At 31.9% G+C, this 20005-nt stretch overlaps 1 protein-coding gene across 1 annotated transcript in view; it reads right to left on the bottom strand.

Moving 5' to 3' along the window:
• LOC126771530 (monocarboxylate transporter 4-like) overlaps positions 1-12764 on the bottom strand; it is a 71860-nt gene extending 59096 nt beyond the window's left edge. Inside the window, exon 1 of the mRNA XM_050491434.1 lies at positions 12593-12764. The gene's annotated coding sequence lies outside the window, so the exon portion shown is untranslated. The remainder of the gene's footprint in view (positions 1-12592) is intronic.
• Positions 12765-20005: the final 7241 nt, after the last annotated feature.

The raw sequence follows: 20005 nt of genomic DNA, 5'->3' as shown, positions 1-20005 counted from the left end.
TTTTAAAGTAAGAACCATGAAATATGGTTAGAAAAAAGGTTAAGGGATTCTTTTTATTTTTAAATTGAAGATTATTCTTTTTGTAATCATCAGTGAACTTACTGTGAATCTCTGTAGTTTCACTTAATATATTTTATAGTGACATAAATGGCTTTAAGAATTTTTTTATACAAATCTACAATATTATATGATTATGTTTCTTAAATACCCTGGCATCTATCCACGCCGTTGGATATAGTTAATACTGTAAATAAGCAAGTATACCATTTTTTTTTATTCTATCAAACTTAGGTTTAACTAAATTATTCAACTTACTGAAAACTTTATTTATAATTAATAATCAAAGCACATCTTTGTAAACGGTGTTAGGGCTTTGTGCAAGCAAATCTGTGTAGGTACCACCCACTCATCAGATATGCTACAGCTAAACAGCAATACTTAGTATGGCTGCATTCTGGTTTAAAGCATGACTAAGCCAGTGTAATTACAGGCAAAAAGGGACGTAATATATTCGTTCCCAAGAGGAGGAATGGTGAATATTTTTTACATAGCCTACGTCTAAGGATGGTGGTGATCATTAAACATCAGGTGGCCCATTTGCCTGTCCAGCTACCTATAACATGATAATAATAATAAATATTATTAACACTTAAAAAGATGTACACGATTTTAGTTGGTAGTTTTATCTAAATCTAGGGTTTTTACGTAAGCAACATTGGTTGTGGACCTCTGATTCTAATATAAATCCTCCGAAACTAATATAAATTGTAATATCAGAATCACTGACTCTGCTGATTTATATATATAGGTACATATTGTTTACATAAAAAGCATGCAACATAAAAACTGTCCATGTTATAAAAGTTTTCACTAAAATCAGTGCCGGCCACGTTGAATGACAGGCAGTGGGACTTTTGATTGTCATGGTTAAGCACACTTTAAGATGGAACTATATACTTTCAAATACGAATGATGTATTCTATAGATGGTGGCTTGATTCGAGTCCGAATTAGGTCTGGAGGACCTTATATATTCTTGGAATGAAAACTACCTCTCATCGAGCACATCCTAAAATAAATCTGTAGGAATTGAGAGTCATGTTGAGGTAAAGCTTCGAGACTTTCGAGAGAATGGAATACGTTTTCTTTATACTAACATCACTAAGTTCGTAAAAAAAAATATTACTTGCACCTCGCTAGGAGATATTGATAGATATTTCTAACCCCTGTGGTTTAGGCTCTACGTTGATAAATCAGTCAGGAAAAGTCATTGCATGTGTAAAAAATACGTATGTTTTTTAACTTTTGACAGACTCAACCGGTTTTGTTGCAAAAAACACTAAATGAAACTCATAATTCAGTTAATTAAATTTGTAATTTTTAGCCGTTTCAAAGATCAGCCAGAACAAACAGACAGACAGACAAAAATAAAAAAAAATGGTTGTTTTGGTTTTGGTAAATCGCAAATACCTATATTAACTTTAAAAGAGGCAGTTATTTTGAAATTACAGACAGACACTTCAATGTTATTTATATGTATAGATTTGACAATAGAATACCTTAATAACATTCAAACTTTAATAAAATTTAAATAAATTATGGTCGATTCTATATCAGACCACCGGGCGATCACTAGTTCACATAGTAGGTTATGATTACATTTATGTTTAAAGAGATATAATTTGAGATATAATTGACGCAACTTAGTGTTCAACCTCGCAGTTGGTAATTAATTGTTAGTTTCATAAGCATGAAAATTATACAAATGAAATAATTTATCACATTCTCTACTTGCACTCTGTTTGACTAACTACCGGTAAATCCGATTATAGGCTACATTTAAATAGACACTCGTGTATATGTCTCATTTTCCACATTTAAATTTGGAACAGCATATTACGAGTATAATAATTTTATTCATGTCGCTGCTGTTGCACAAAGCTAATTGAATCGCCTCGATGCGTTGTCGCGGCTTCCATTCACCATGTTTATAGAAATCGTATCATTACTTGCACGTACACATACAACTACAAACGTATTTTCCAAAATATAAATACATTATTCTAAACAACGGAATATTGGACAATTGGACTAGGTATGGAGTCAATGTAAACGGCGAGTACATCTCACACCTTCGATTTGCCCACGATATCGTCATCATAGCAGAGTCGCTGAAACAACTCACCGAAATGCTGCGTAGCCTAGGCGAGTCTTCCCGGTGTGTCGGTCTCGGTATAAACTTGGACAAGACCAAGGTCATGTTCAATAGGCATGTCGTGCCGGGACCGATATACGTCGAGGGGAAACCTCTCGAAGTTGTTAGTGAATATACCTACCTAGGACAGATAATACAAGTCGGTAGGAACAACTTCGAGAAGGAAGCCGATCGAAGAATTCGCTTGGGATGGGCAGCATTTGGCAACCTTCGTCAAGTCCTCAAGTCGTCTATACCGCAATGTTTGAAGACGAAATCTTCAACCAATGCGTCTTACCTGCCATGACATACGGTGCCGAAACGTGGACACTAACTGCGGGACTAGTCCACAAATTCAAAGTCGCTCAGCGTGCTATGGAGCGAGCTATGCTCGGAGTATCTTTGAAGGATAAGATCAGAAATGAGATTATCCGGAAAAGAACCGGAATCACCGACATAGCTTGCAAAATTAGCAGGCTGAAGTGGCAGTGGGCTGGTCACGTATGTCGTAGAACCGATGGCCGTTGGAGCAGACGAGTCCTAGAGTGGAGACCGCGAATCGGCAAGCGCAGCGTAGGGCGCCCTCCAGCCAGGTGGACCGACGACCTTAAGAAGGTGGCGGGCACCAACTGGATGCGGAAGGCGGAGGACAGGGAGCTTTGGCGCACCTTGGGAGAGGCCTATGTTCAGCAGTGGACAACGATTGGCTGTTGATTGATTGATTGATTGAAACAATGGAAGTGTTGGAAGTAAAAATGAAACTGGGATTCAGGATTGCACAAGCGACTTTCACATGTTTCGGCCTTTGGTGTATAGGAGCTGTTGTTTTCGATTAACCTTGAAGATTGATTAAAAAGTTTGCGACATTAGGATTGCATATCTCGTGGAGTACAAAAAGAGAATTAAAAAAAAAACAATTTGACATTTGAATCTTTTGGAATGGCTGGGACAAATAAATCTTTTAAAAATATACTCGATTTACAGAAATGTATCCATTACAATTATATTATACCTTTGCGGTTTTTGGTTGTTAAATAAGGTTTCAGAAATGGGTAATAAAATTAAAATGGTTACAAAAACCTCAAATGATTTTTAAATAAGTTTTCAATAATACTTTCGGTGCTATATGAAGTTGAAATGCTTCACATTCTGCTTTATATGAGCGTAGGGTATCTGAATAACAAACTATGAAAGTTTGTGTGCTTGGATGTTGGTTACTCGTTTTATAAAATTATTAATTTGGTATATAAATCGATTATCTCATGAAACAGAACAGAGAATACTTTAAAAAAAATAGCTTTCAATTTTAGTGTAGAGGACGGGTAACATCTCGTACATACACATAAGTATTAAGCAATTTTTAAAGTAACTATTAAGCAATTTCTTTATTTAAACTGCGCGAAGACCCTTTTGGAATTGTAGAATTTATATAAATATAAAAATAGATACAGAAACAAGGTAAATATAATGGCAAAGTTTGACTACTGGACCTTCATGAATAATTAATGTAAGTTGAGAATAGTGAAAAACAACGTGGTATATGGTTCCCACGTAGAGTAACTTATTGTATCATATTATTAAGTCATCATCATCATATCAGCCGAAAGACGTCCACTGCTGGACAAAGGCCTCCCCCAAGGATTTCCACGTTGGCCGGTCTTGCGCTGCCCGCATCCAACGGCTTCCTGCGACTCGTTCTAAGTCGTCGGTCCACCTTGTAGGGGGCCTGCCCACGCTGCATCTTCCGGTTCGTGGTCGCCACTCGAGAACCTTTCTGCCCCAACGGCCGTCCGTTCTGCGAGCAATGTGCCCCGCCTACTGCCACTTTAATTTAGCAATTCTTCGGGCTATGTCGGTTACTTTGGTTCGCCTGCGAATTTCATCATTTCTGATTCAATCTCGCAGAGAAACTCCGAGCATAGCCCTCTCCATTGCCCTTTGAGTGACCTTGAGCTTTCTTATGAGGCCCATTGTGAGCGACCACGTCTCTGATCCACAAGTTATCACTGGCAGCATACACTGGTCGAAGACTTTCGACTTGAGACACTGCGGTATTTGGGATGAGAAGATATCGTGTAGCTATTATTATGTACACTAGTAATATTATATGCGGCATTGGCCTTGTGGCTAGCTCAGTCTGTATATAAAGCGCGTTAAGACGGTCCTGCGCCTGAGCTAATTCCGGTCGTGTCCGATCGGATAAAGAGAATGAAGATGGCTTCTGTTTGCGCACATACTCGAGCACAATAGTGCTCGAGTATGATACAATAGTATCTTCAGCGTCGAAGCCGCCGCCGCTTAAATTCTGTGACTTAAATCGGACAGGATTATCATTATACATATATGCAAAAAATAAAATTATGTATAATAATAAGACGTATGAGGCTATATGAAATAAATATATATCTTTCTTATGTGACTTGCAGAGACATTTTACACCTCATACCCTTCCACCAATACATTTCCGCATATAAAGAACTTTTGACATGAAAAGGGTAGATCTGAAGCACTATATGATCTATGTGGATATGTCTGATTTCACTTTCAGGGACGGGAGGTACGAAGTGAATATGAAATGAAGGATAATAAAAGGACAAACTTCAAAGCCTACGCCAGATTTATTTCTATTCTGATATTATATTGACTTGTCTAATAGAATAAATTCAATGGTTTTAGTTTGTTTTTTAAATTTTACTCTTAATTATTTGTAACGTAATAACGTCTTTAAATTATAAGCATTTAACGTTTTAGTTTTGTTTTTCTCATTAATTTATTATGTAGAATCAAAGATTTAAAACCAACCATTTCTTAATTCTGATAAATCTTTCTTTATATTGTGTAACAATATTTGTTAAATGTAGAAACGTAAAGAAACATCCTGTAAGCGTCCTCTTTTGTTCTTAAAGAGAAGGTTTGGAGTTTATTCCATAGCGCTACCCCAGTTTGGGTTGGTAGATGCGTGGTAGAAAATCATCTCATACATACCGGTTTTCTTAAGATCTTTTCCTTCACCGACGAAACGAGATAAATTATAAGCACATGAAATCTAAGATTAAGCCTAAGATTCTCATATTCGAGCGACTGAGCTATCTCGGCTCTTTATAATACCTAACACAAATATTTGTAATAACAATTGTTTTTATGCTCAAAATTTTATTAAGTTACAATAAATCCGGTATAAAATTAAAAGAAATAAAGAATACATCAAGGTTTCCTCTTATCTCGCACTTCCACTTGGCTACGTTAATCGAATTCAGATGTCGAACGAATTTATCCTAAATTAACTATTATTTTAGATAAGGTTATTAGTAATTAATAATGATATAAATAAAGAATAAAAAATATATACAAACATACATTATTTGTATCTAAGCGAGAAAAGCATTATTACATACTTCTACTATATACTTTACTATATAAAATCAGTTGAAGTAACAGACCGTGTATATCTCACAGCTGGACAAACGCTTCTCAAAGGAGGTTTTGGACCTTATTCCCAACGCTGCTCCTCCAAATGTAATTAGGTAGTATTCCAAATGTGATGAGTGGATGGTACCTACCCAGTAAAGTTTAAAATAATCACAGACAATAACAGAAATGTGCGTTTAAGTTACTCGATTCATAAATAAATATTCTATTGCAATACGGAAACGCGTGCGTAATACTTTAGGGAGATACGGGGAAATTTTCCGAACGTGCAAAATTTATAAAATTTAGGAAGGTTTTTCACTCTATCTCTTTCAAACCCTTTATACATTTTAATCACTCGATACTTATTAAGATAAATTATATAAAATGTATGTGTTCATCAATAAATATAGTCCAAAATATATTTTATATTTGACAAAATATTATAAAAAAAATGTGTGACAAATTGTATAGTATTTAATTATGTATTGAATAATGTTACATAATAATTATAATAAATAGATTTTATTTATAATTATGACATATTATAAATACTTCGTTGGTTAAATAAAATTAGATTATATTATCTGGTACATCCTGTGCCCACGTATATTGCTAATGAATATTAATATTATTATATATTTTATTATTTAGAGAGAGATGACCCAGTGGTTAGAAAAAATAAATCTCAATCAGAAATTGCGGGTTAGAAACTGAGCGATTACCACTAAATTTTTATGGTATTACGCACTTATAATTTATCTCGTGCGTGATGATGATTCGTAACGAAAATTCATGTGTCTGATGAAAATATTACACATTTGTTACCACCGTGCATTGTAGTAGCGTGTTGGAATAAGATCCAAGCTGTAGATAAGAATTTCGAACAAGAATATTTTCTTATTTCGTACTTAGATGTACACGATTTTTCAGTCAGGTAATAGTTTTTTAATCTTTTTTATTTCTTTAATTATATACATGTAATATTTTTTGATTAATAAAGTTTCTTGGCCGCGTTTGTCTGTCTGAGCGCGGTAAACTCAAAAACTACCGAACAAATTTCCATACGGTTTTCATCATTGGATGGATTCATGACGAAAGTTAAGGTGTATAATTAATTATGATTTTGTGTATACTGGATGAAATATGATTGTTGAAGATGTCGGAAAAATAATGCCGTCTGGGAACTTTACTTGCGTGCGATGAGTAAACCAATAGAATAATATGTATTAGGACACAAACATTTTATGTAGACACTTGTTACCCGTGCGAAGCCGGAACGGGTAGCGATAAAATGAATTAGAAAACAATTGTAATCTTGAAAAATATATTTAATGAGTAAATGAATAATATTTTGCGAACGAGTATATTATTTTATATACACTGTAGCCAAAGGTTACTATTAAGCCGTAAATGGTTTGTGTTAATTTTCAGTGGTTTGTGCATACAATGAGGTTTCCACTTGTTCGTGGAACGAGTGAAACACATTACTTTATCATGTTAAGCTATGATTTACGTAAAAACCTCCACAATATTTATGTCACATTTCGTAAAAAAAATGTATTTAAAATGTTACATAAAGGTTAGTCGTAAATATAAAAACATGTTACTTTTTCCCGAGAGAAATAATATATTTTGCCTTAACCCATATAATTTCACATCCACACGTCACATCCGTATCCCACTTTACTCGGAGCTGTGATATTTATCTGAGCTGAATTGATCCGTTGCTCTTGTCGATAGTTCATATAACTGCAGATCTCGAGGTCTCTGCTTCGAATCCCGAGGCCAATAAAAGTACTCAGGTTTTTTGTCAATAAATTATCATAAATATCTCTTTGATCTTGATGGATCCATGGTATATCACACCATCTAATTAAAATGTATGCACAATTTATGTAATCCTGTGCAATCAATTATTTTTGAGATTGCATTACAAAACACTATCTTAACGATATCCTAAAATGGTTGCTTTAAAACAAATTATTCTTTTTAATATCACGAAAAGTAAACATTTTAATGTAAGAGCTTAATACTATGCTTAAATATCGCTTCATTAAAAATGTTTTATCTTAACAGTTGCCTTCAAAGCTTCGTTTCAAGTAACATAACAAAGTGGAGTTGCAAATTATAAATTTTGCTCTTTATATTCTTTAAGGAATAAATTATATAAGTAAAACTTATAAATATACTTACACTTGATGTATGAAAAACAGTGTAATATTTAATTTAATTCTATTTCACAGGTGATATAGTTAAGTGTCAACAAGACTATGTATCTGAAAGTCATGGCTTCATATCCGTAGAAGAAACACTTAGTTTTCATGTGCTTAATTTATATCATACATCCGGTGCTCGGGTAAAGAAAACCATTGTGAGGAGACCTGCTTGTGTCGGATCATCATATTCTGCCACATTTGCATCCACCGACCAATACCGGAAAAGCACGATAAAGACTGCTCAAAGCTCTTTTCAAAAGGAGTCTTTGCCCAGCTGTGGGACATTCACGGAACGATACTTTAAAAGAAAGCAACAGTTAAATAAAGCAACTAAGTTATAACCCTGAATAGAAAACCCTGCCTTGTTTAATTTTCTTTTTAAATTTTCAAGCGGACAGCTTGTTAACTTCGTGCTAGAGGTTTATTTAATGAACAACTTCTCGTCACTAACTTTTGAACATTAAATAGACTTTCCATTTATAATGTAAGTTCTGAATAATCTAAACTTAAACAGTATTTCAAATATTGGTCATTTTTATTTTCACTACACATTTGGCGTGTGCACGCGACTTGGTTTGCATGTACTTTTATACATATTTGTGTGAATGTATAGCTAATCTATTCATTTTCCGGGATAAATGTATATCGAATGCATTGAATGATGGACCTGTCACAAAGCTGAATTCATTGAAATCCATTCAGTTCATTCTGCGAGATGCGTGTGACACACTTGACGTGACGCAGTCAAACATCATTTTTTTTGTCTAAATAAAGTCCGAAACATTATTTTAAAATAAAAATTTGATCGTTGCATTATCGTCGTCCAGACCATCGAATTTGAACAATTTAGAATTAAAGAAAGCAAATAAGTAAATATGAAGTAAATTAAATAAAGACATATAAAAGTAAAGTTGCAGCTGGTAAAGGCCCACTGCTGACCTTTTCTCTTTTTGAAGAAAAGGTTTGAAGCTTATACCACCACTCTGCTCCAGTACGGGTTGGTAGATACAGAAGTGATTGCTTATTCTGTTTTTTTCTTTGCATACAAATTCAGTGGTGCCTAGGTTTGAACCCGTGATCTTCGGCTATGATGTAGAATAAAAACATAGTTTCATCACTAAAATCATTATAAATTATTATTATTATTATTATTGACACTTTATTGCACCCAAACTTAAAACTAAAAATTACAATTTTTAAACAAAAAAAAGTTGCATGAGGTGCAACAGGCGGCCTTATCGCTAAGCAGCGATCTCTTCCAGGCAACCTTTGGGCAGAGGATCATAATATTTATAAATGCGAAGGGTACAAGCCAGTTTACCTATATACTACATACACTACTGCATACATAATACATACATACATATATATACTACACTACTATTATATATAATATAAATATACTATTACTACTATTATATTATATTACTACTATTATATATATATATATATATATATATACTATAATAAATACATACATAAATAAATACATAATATATATATAATAAAAATAGGAGATATAACAAAACAAAAAATTAACAACGACAACGACTGCTTAGTATTAATAATGCGACAAGTAAAAGTCCTTAACCATACTTTTAAAAACGTAACTTAACATACTTTTAAATTTATTATTATCATAAAATATATAGCAACGAAGTATATAGGATAAGCGTCACGAACACAAAAGGGAGTAAAGAGGCATAAGAGAGCGTCATGCCGTTTGCAGTCACGGCATAGTCGATCTTAAGACGCACAAATAGATGTTTCACGTCAAAAATCATGTAAATATTGGCCTATTATATATTTATCATATTTACAGATGTAACGATGATCGCGTTGTTTCAAAGATATTAGTAACATTGAACGTGGGTGACTTGTGATAGAAAACGTTTGGAAAACAAGGTCTGAATCCCAATTTAAATATTAAACATTTATACGATAACGATGAGAATGACATAAACTGTTCGTACACAATAAAATACTTTGATTATTACTATCAGCAGTCGTCAGTTGTATTTATATTAATCTGGGACAAGCTTTATTTATAAAATAGTACTATTCTATAAATATCACATGTACATTCTAGCCGAGATGGCCCAGTGGTTAAAATCGTCGATCTTAACCTGAGATAGCGGGCTCAAATCCGGGAAAGCACCACTAAATTTTCATGTGCTTAATTTGTTGGTGTAGTTTACCTTGTGCTCGGCGGCGATGAAAATATGATCAGGAAATCCACATGCGTCTAAAAAAAATCTGCCACATGTGTATGCACCAAATTGGAGCAGCGTGGTGAAACAACTTCGAAACCTATGCTATCTATGCGAGATGACTTAGTGGAGAGAACACGAGGATCTAAGCCAAAGTTCGATGATTCAAATCCAAGTAAGCATCACTGAGTGTGTACTGCCTTCATTTGTGGTTACAGTTAATTCGTGCTCGATGGTAAAGGAAACATCGTAAGCAAGCCGAAATTCTAGCCGTATACTCACTCTTACTGAAATAGCGTGATGGAATCGTTTTATCTTATAATATTAAAAGAATAATTCTTGTATATAAAATTATTTTGGGATCTCAGAAACGATTTGGCACAAATTTTATATATACGTAAGGTTTTGCTTTTTAAGTATATCCATATAGGTGTCCCTTCTGAAAAGCTGCAATATAAAAAAAAAAACTTTTTTTTATAACTTACTTTCGTTAATGAGATGTGGCGTTTATCTTAACATGACATTTACTGTGCTGTGACTGAATATTGCCATTTTAACTGGCTACACTTAACAGATCAAAAGTGGACACCTCTACCCATAGTTCAATGCCTAAAAATAATAATTAATATGAGCATTTAAAATTTATTACACAGTAAAAAATATAACATTTATTTACTTTCTATATCAATGCGCTGTCAACCATTTCTTTTTTCATTTCTCATTTTAAGAGATAGATTTATTTATTTCATTTATAATAAAATATGTTTGTGCTTTGTTGGCAATTTATCTTCATGTTTATTCTCGTACTCCAGTTAGTGGTGACGTCTAGTATATTTCATTCGTTTAAAAATGTGATTAATTTGTTATTTGTAACCAAAAGTAATATACGCTTGCTAGATGAGATGGTTAATTTTTATAATATATATACAATGTTATATTATACTATGTTATACTAGCATTTGTGCTTCCCTTCCACGCGATCGTGATTTAAGCAGTACCTAAGTAGGTACTTTTTTAAATTTAAACAGACTCATATTGTTATTACTCCTTCGGGTTTACTTTATTATTACATATGTAATTAAGTAATTCTATTAAGCAAATAATAATAAAAACGCCTTCAGACAATTGGACTTTTTAATACGCACGAACCATTGAACGAAATGACCTCTTTTTTTATGTGCACTTACCTAAAAAATGTTGTATATTACTCGTAAAAATGTAGTATAAAAGGACTTCTATGACTCCTGGAAATATTGCAATTATAAATCTACTTATAGTGAGCTACTATCGGTGCCCTGCTCAAATGTTGTCTAGAAGAGATCGCTGCTTTAGAGATACAGCCCCCTTCACACCTCTTTTTTGTTGCTGGAAAAACGTTTTTATGCGTTTCCCCCACATGAAGTGGTTGTTTGTTAGGCTCACCGATGCCGATGGCGTCGGAATATTCACTAAAAAACCAGCGGAATCCTCTCTGTCTGTTCGGGGGAGCCACGGGATCGCTTGCACATGCTATCGTGGACACCTTTCACAACCGAATATATCTTTGTACATTACGTTTATTTATTGTGTACCAAACGTATATATTTTGTTAATTGGAGTGTAATAAAGTATTAATAAAATAAATAAATATATATAGTCCGCTAAACCTTTTATATTGTATTACAAAAGGAAAATATTATTTTCTTTAAAAGTTCATGAAATTTGGAACATTATTCTTTCTTTGAATTACACGTTCTCTTAAAATGTCACGTCGCTAAGCTTTGAGACGTGATTAAGTGTAGTGGCTTAAGCTCAACAGGACCAATAAAAATTGTAACAAAACAAAAAAAAAATGTCACTTCATACTATTAATTATTAATAATGTTTTACATTCGCTTGTCTTGTTTTATAATATAGACGAATAATGTTATGTTTAACTGAACAACTGCTAGAACTCTAACAGATAAAAGTAACACCAAATTAGAGAACTTAATAATTGACAAAATTATATCAACTAAGTTTACTTTAAAATTGAAAGCTGGTTACGGGTGAGTCTATTAAAAATCCTAGATACGAAAATAACACGAATATTCTCCATATAAAAATAATACGTAATAAATAGTACGAGAGAAAATTTGAATCCAAGTGATTCATTAAAAATATAAAACAGTACGTAAAAGAAAATAACAGCCTAAAGAGAGGCGAGTTCCATATGTTTCTTTAATTAAAGAGCACGCTTGATATTACCTTCTATATTATGTCGAGTTGGCGCCTTACAATCTAACCGTGCTAGTAATAATAGTATTTTACATTATCCTTTATAAAATATATTTATATATTATTATTATATTTAATAATTAAATTATTAAATAATCACCTGTAACTCAAGGCTTGTCTTATTAAATAAACATTAATAATCATCAATTAACTTACTCCATACTGACTGAGATCACTTTCATCAAACAATTGAAGTATCAATTAAGATATACTATATATATTCCCTTTATTGGTACTTCAATTAAAAAAATATTATTTAATCAATATTATAAGTAAAAGCTTCATAAAAAAATACAAATTACTTACTTTTTATATAAAGGTTTTGAAACGGTCCCGCCAAACACAACACTATAACGAGCAATATAAAATGCTTAGACAGGCTAATGTTTAAAAGTGCGTATTTCAATGAACAGTTCGGGAAATTTGTTATGAGTACGCGCGAATTGCTGTAATACGTAGTGATGTTCTCTCGACGATGGTTAACACGGCACTGGCCCGGCCGCCCCGGGCGAGCGCCCCGCTTTCCGCGTCCTTGTCACAGAACGAACTTAACCCTATGATAAACCTTTACATATACTGAAGTGCTAGAAAAGCGTTTTGATATCGTTAAAAAATATTCAGTGATTTTATTAAATATTGCAGTGTATATTTTTTTAAATAAATAAACGAACATTTTTACACTGAATTTTATTAAAATATTCATAAAAGAGTTAAAATAACTCTATTTGATTTTCAAAATAAATATCTAGGCTGTATATATTTATATACTCAATATCTAAAGTAATTCATAGAGTCCTGAATTATAATCCAACTTTAAGCGATAGTCTACTGGCAATTGAACGATATAAACAGTTGTCTTTAAAGCGAAAGAATTTGTTTAGTTATGGATACAGTTTCAACTTATATTATATTTTTCTTTTAACAGGAATTTTTTTTCATACTTTTAGTTTAAAAGCCTGTTTGTTTTCTCATAATAAAAAGGCAGACGAGTAAATAGATAACAAAATAAATTTGGATTATTATCTGTATACTAATGTTTGATGATACAAAATAAAATATGGCTTTAGTCTAGCCAGCTGCAGGTTTCAAGTTTTTATGTTAATAATACGAATAGGGATAATAAAAAGTATTCAGTATTTCTGGGCAAAAATTCTAAGCGGAATGCTGACAGCGTTATACTCGCGTGCCTTAAAAAGCACGGAAAGCCTCTTCGGTTGTTTTTCTTTCGTTCAGATTGCTGTCCCATCGGATTACGAGAGTGAAAGAATAAATAGTACACCTATGTTGCACTTTTTCTCAGAAAATTTTGTGCTCTGAGGTACTTCCTACAGATTACTGGTGGTAGAGCTTTGTGCAAGCTCGTCTGGGTAGGTACCACCCACTCATCAGATATTCTACCGCAAAACAGCAGTACTTGTTATTGTTGTGTTCCGGTTTGAAGGGTGAGTGAGCCAGTGTAATTACAGGCACAAGGGACATAAAATCTTAGTTCCCAAGGTTGGTGGCGCATTGGCTATATAAGCGATGGTTGACATTACTTACAATGCCAATGTCTAAGAGCGTTTGGTGACCACTTACCATCAGGTGGCCCATATGCTCGTCCGCCTTCCTATTTTATAAAAAAAAAAAAAAAATATACCTAGTTCATAAAATTTGCTATTGTGGTCGTAATGCCGTTAGAAGATAATATGGAAACTTCGGCGTAGTAGACGTATCAACCTTTTTCTTTTACTATTATTACCCTGCTAACTATAAGATCTACAATATTAATTTCTACATGTCTGTAATAATTACACTACCTAACTTACCATTCCAATAGAAGCAAATTATTACTCATTTAATGAAAAATAACTCCACCTACTCGATACTAGTTCGACCAAACAAAATCCAAAGCCGGTAATCTCTGGGATCAATTACTTTCACTTATTTATCTGTAGTTGTCAGATACAATATCAAATTAAGTATTCCTGCTTCATTCTTGAATTATCCTTTGCGTTGGCGAAATAATTTGCGCACGAGTCAAAACTTTTTTAATTATCAGCTCAACTCGACCCCTTTTGCTTAAGTCCTTCATTCAACGAGTGGCTTAAAAGCCATTATTTTTGGAAAAGTTGACAACACAAAAATAGAATACTAATGATCGCTGAAATTTGTTTTGTTTTACATAAGTTGATATGAAATATATAATAAGATTAGGAAGATTAGATTAGGTAAAGGTGTAGGTATGTCATTTTACTACAAATTCGACATTGTTCGTTTATCTCATATTTCTTGTAGTTTTTGTTTTATTTTCTTTCCAAAAATATTTTCCGCCGAAAATTGTTTCAAATTAAGATTCGAAATGCCAGTAAATATGGTTGGAGTAAGGTTTTAAGCCCCGCTTATCCTGTGTTTTAGTAGCCAATAGGTTTTGGATAAACCTTATTTCTTACAAAAAAATATTTGTAAATGTCTGAACTTTTGCATAAAAAATAATGATGATAAAAAAATTTGAAATAAAATAAAAAGAAACCAAAGACACAAAAAATACTTTTCTATAATCTTTAGAGATTAAATTGTACAAAAAAAAAATTGAAGCAGAAATTTAAAAAAAAAATAATTTTTTAAATGACAATAGTTTTTTTGAAAAAGTTCTGAACCCAACTCGCGCACTATTTATCTTAATTAAAATGTCTACAATACTTCTCATAATTGTCATCAAGAAGTATACAAAGTTACAAATCAGTACGATGAACGATACCTAAACACATATAATACAATAAAAACAGCATCATTTTTTAATGTTTATTGACTAACATTTATTAAACAGTTAAATTAATGAAAAAATATTTACAATAATGATTTTAGATGACATATCCTTGGAATATAATATATCAAAACTGGTTAATATTTTCTTAATTGACGTTTATGAAATTTACTTTATGACTTAAGATCTTAAAGCTGACGTTTATTAAAGAGATCTGTTACTTTTAAATTTAATAATTATTTATAGATATGATTATAATATATGAAACAAAAATAAATATTAAATATTAATATTTGTAAGGTAAACAAGTTTGTAAAAAGAGACCGAGATAAAATATACAAAACATATGATTGACCGAAAATATAAGTTATGGAACGCCTAGAATGTGTAGTTGATTCCCTAGAATAGCTTAGAATAGCCTTTGTTTTGTAAGAAATCTCATTCGGTATGATTTATGTTCCGTTTCCTTAATTATAAACGGAAGTATATGTACATATACTCAATTTTATTTAAATGTTATTTGTTATGTTTTAAACAAAGTTGATTTCTTTGTTTGTAATAAACTGACGTTATTATATTTTCTGAACAAAAAATATTTTTTTTAAATATAGTGATATAATTCCTTCGCATTCGCAGAAGAGTCATCCCCTACACACGACACAATTAAATTAAAAAAAAGTTTTATCTGCATAATACAATTACAATGCCTTTACTTTGTTGGCAACTTTAATTTATTGACAGGATAAGTTTAATCTCTAATTAAAGTAATAATTGAATTAGGTTCATTGTAATAATCAAATTTGGACAGGTCGGTGAAATGGGTTTCTGAAATTAAGACATTAATCAACACATTTTCCCGCTTTCCTGAATTAATATCACAAGAAAATGAGCAAAAGTGTGGTAACGACGATTTTTTAAACGGATAAATGAACTTCTACTCTACTACATTTCTTTATGCAAGTGGAAATATATTACTTTTGTAATTAAATAATTACCATTTATTTATAAAATATTCATATTCAAAAAGGATGTTGCTAAAATTATATCCTTATATCATTTGAGACAAAATCAAGAAATATCCTATACGAAATGAACCTATTGAATCTTTTTGATATACAAAGACAAATCACGCTTAAACGTTATATTATGTTTATTTGATAATTACGCCGTAAAAGGTGCCGCCGGGACTAGGGGTTCTCAGTACCGTGGGAACACCCTAAGGAATAGAGGCCCGCATAGGAAGGCTGACCGTCAGATCGTCACGCGCAAGCGATCCCGTGGCGCTCCTCGTAAAGACAGAGAGGTTACCGTAGGTTTTTTAGTGGGTATTCCACTTCATTTATTTGGTATTCTTAAAAAAGGGTTGTTGGGTACACATGCGACACATGTAGGTTTCACGACGTTTTTCTTGACTGTCAAGTGCGATACGAATCAAGCACAATACCTATGTATATGTCGGGTTTGAAGTTCGTTTTATAAGAACATATCGTAGCTTTATTGATACACAACATTGAAATCGTTGTATATCTAATGCAAAATTTAACTCACTATCAGGCTTATGATGGCGAAAAATCGATATAGCAATACGTTTATGCCTCAAGCAAATACTTATAGAAATGACGTTACTTCAAAGAATTTTTCGCTGGCGCGAACATGTTAGTTTGCGTTTTAAAATCGAAAATTCGAACGAGTCTTATTTTAAGTACAATTTTTTTTAAATAATATTTAATGCGTGCCTAAACAGAGGAATAAAAGCAGCTAAACAAATTGCTCAATAATAGGAATTAAAGCATGTCTTAAATTATAAACTAATATTAGAAACCAGTGCCTGTATTTTAAGGAATTACTAATATTCCTATTTACCTCACCGATTAAGTAAAGTAAAGCTTGTGTTTTAAGTGGGCACGACAATAGCCAAAGGGATCGAATCTGCGACTTTTACATCATTTTACATTGGCGATAATATTGAAAATTATGACTAAGAAAATTGTCTTAGTATTATTAATTAAACAGCGACCAATCACTCAAAACAGACTTTTTTCAAATAGTTATTTACAAGCACATTTAAATTGTCACTTTATAGGTTTGTATTAAACGTAAAGTTACTATACTAATACAACCATAACAATAAAAAATAACAATTAAAATTATGAAACAAATACACACATCGAATTCATTGCTAGCATTGTTAATAAATATTGAATATCGTTGGTTTGATCGTAGGTCATTTATTTAATGCGACTCGTATCCGTAACATGACGACACGCATATCAGTATTGACGGATTTTTTGTACTGCCCACGATCAGCCCACTATTTAAATAAAATAACGCTTATCATTTTGATATCTAGCATTTGAATGTACTGTTAAAATAATAATGCACTATTACAAAGACATTAAGAGCTATTCAAAATTGTGTTTGTATGTGGGCGATTTTTATTCATATTTTTTTGCGCACATAGCGCATCATGCGAACCTACATAATTATGTATCAAATGTTTTTTTGTCTTCCTTTTTAATATATAAACAGGTAGACAAGCGAATGTTATCTAGTAATAATGTCATATCTACCCATAAATATTAGCAATGCTAAAAATATAAGCCACTTATTAATTTATGTTAAAATATTCACGAACACGTTGAAACAACTTAGAAAAATGAGCTCAAAACTTTCTCTTCGACAGGAGAAGGGCGCCTTAGCCCAGCAGTAGGACGTTCACAGGCTTTACTTTATTCTTAAACATTATAGTTTTAGCAAATACATGTGGTCAATAACACTGGCTGGCAGCATAAACATCGTAACTGTCAATAGCTTTCTTTGTTTTTTTATTATTCTTTTAATTTAATTAATTATTATTATTCTTTCATGTAAGATATCGATATGATCTGTAAATGATTTGCTAATCATTCCGGCCAAGCACGGGTAGATAATAATAACAATGCATTTTTGATAGGATTTGCGAGTCTATTCTTAATGAGCGTCTACGTCAGGGAAGGAGTAACTGTGACAAATTTCAAGTCAATTGAGTGGTATTTTGCTTATATATATGTAGGCTAGCTAATCGTCCCAGCTTGGTTAGATAAAAAATGTATTTTGGAAAGGATACATATATTAGCTAATATTAATTGTTCATTTCGTGTTTTGATAAAATGTTGTCAAATTCATAATTTTATGAGGAATTACTTATTTTTAATCGATATTTTACTTCTATACTAAAAATTGATTATTGACACTATCAAAACATTCATAAAATAACATTCATACATTCAACAAAATAAAAAAAAACAACGTAAGATTTTCCTACTGAACCGCAACTTAAGTTCTGTGAAATGTTTCGTAGCTACGAAGTATCAGATGAAAGATTGGCATTATCATGAGCGGACGTTTAAGCCTATGTACGAGCCAAAAATTGAGCTATATATTTTAATTTATTTATCTATTATCTCCTTTAAAAAATGTATTCGTTTCATGTTACCATAATTCGCAAGAAATATAATGTTCTGTCAGACACTATTTACGTAAATAATTATTATAACGCCAATATGCTATGTCCATGCTTAATTTTAAACAATTAAAATTCCATATAAAATAATATTAGTTGATATTTTTGTTGGCTCTCAATAAAAACTAATAAAATGAACCTCTTTATAATATTAGTTCACATTAAAGAAGGTTTTGATTGCTATAGACTGCATCTATTATACATTGACGATTAGTGGTTGTCGCTATCATGTCTCAACTCTGCCATTAGACGACGAAATCAATCTCCATATTCATCGTCTTCAACATCCCACCGGATTATGGTTTGATCTAATGAAATTACGTAAACTCTTCGCTAGCACCTGAGCCATTATCGTATGCATTTTTAATTTGATTTGATATAGGGAGTTTTATTTATCAAGATTACAAACGCATGGCTTGTTGAGAAATAAGGCCGTTTTTTTCTACGACTGTACCACAATAATTTAAATTAAAATAAGAAAAAATACTGTATTTTTATAAAACATTGTAATTACGTGTATGATTGCGGCATTATACTAAACAAAAGCTTATTTTATCGAGTTCAATAATGCGTACACCTGAGACTTCATTGTATGAGGAACAAAGGAATAGAATTTGTACCGTGAAATGTAATCAGACTACAATATAGCAAGATAAGTTTATTAATCGTTAAATTAGATAAATGCGTGTAGTTTTTAATTAAATCAATGAAAAGCAAAAAATATTTCAATTCGATAGTTTTAGGACTGATACATATAATATTAACAATCATGTACATATAATTGATATAAAAATACTTTGTCGATGAAGATCAGTTTTACTACCACCAAAAAGTTATTAAGCTTGTTCCTATCGCTGTAGAAACTGTAAAAAATATTTTTTTGTAATCTGACGATTGCCAATTACTGATTGCGCAATATTATTATTACTATATTATTTATAAAGTGTTAATAAGCAGAATATAATGGTATAAAGTTAAACTCGAATGAGGCTATGATTACTTTCTCAATTTTTCTTTGCATCACACTTTTTTTTAAATTATTAAATGAAAAAACAACATCATAATTATATATTCGGATTGTTTGTATTCATATTCATGGGTATTATTTAATACATCTATTTATATTCAAAGTAGATAGTAACCCTATCAAGAATTTAAGTCCACTGTTAGCGATAAAATTCTATTTCGATTACGTTCAACGTACAAGAATTTTGAACTGAACAAGTTTTTGAATTATATTAAATTTATTATAGATTAAATTTTTAAATCGATTCAACTTATATTTAATATCTATTTTTTATATTCTTTATAAAAAAAATATAAATTTACTATGTAGGTATTTAAATTAGTCATTAGTAGGAATAAAAACTTAAACGAACGCTTTTGTTCCATACGGAGGAAATGAGATTTATAATGCAAAAACTCTTTACTTTTAATGGCGTGTAATTTTACATATTAATTTTTTTTTTTT

The sequence above is a fragment of the Nymphalis io genome, chromosome 11 (assembly GCF_905147045.1).
Source record: "Nymphalis io chromosome 11, ilAglIoxx1.1, whole genome shotgun sequence".
Taxonomy (NCBI): Eukaryota; Metazoa; Arthropoda; class Insecta; order Lepidoptera; family Nymphalidae; genus Nymphalis; species Nymphalis io.
The sequence above is the reverse complement of the archived record's forward strand: the minus strand, read 5'-3'. Positions and strand labels throughout refer to the sequence as shown.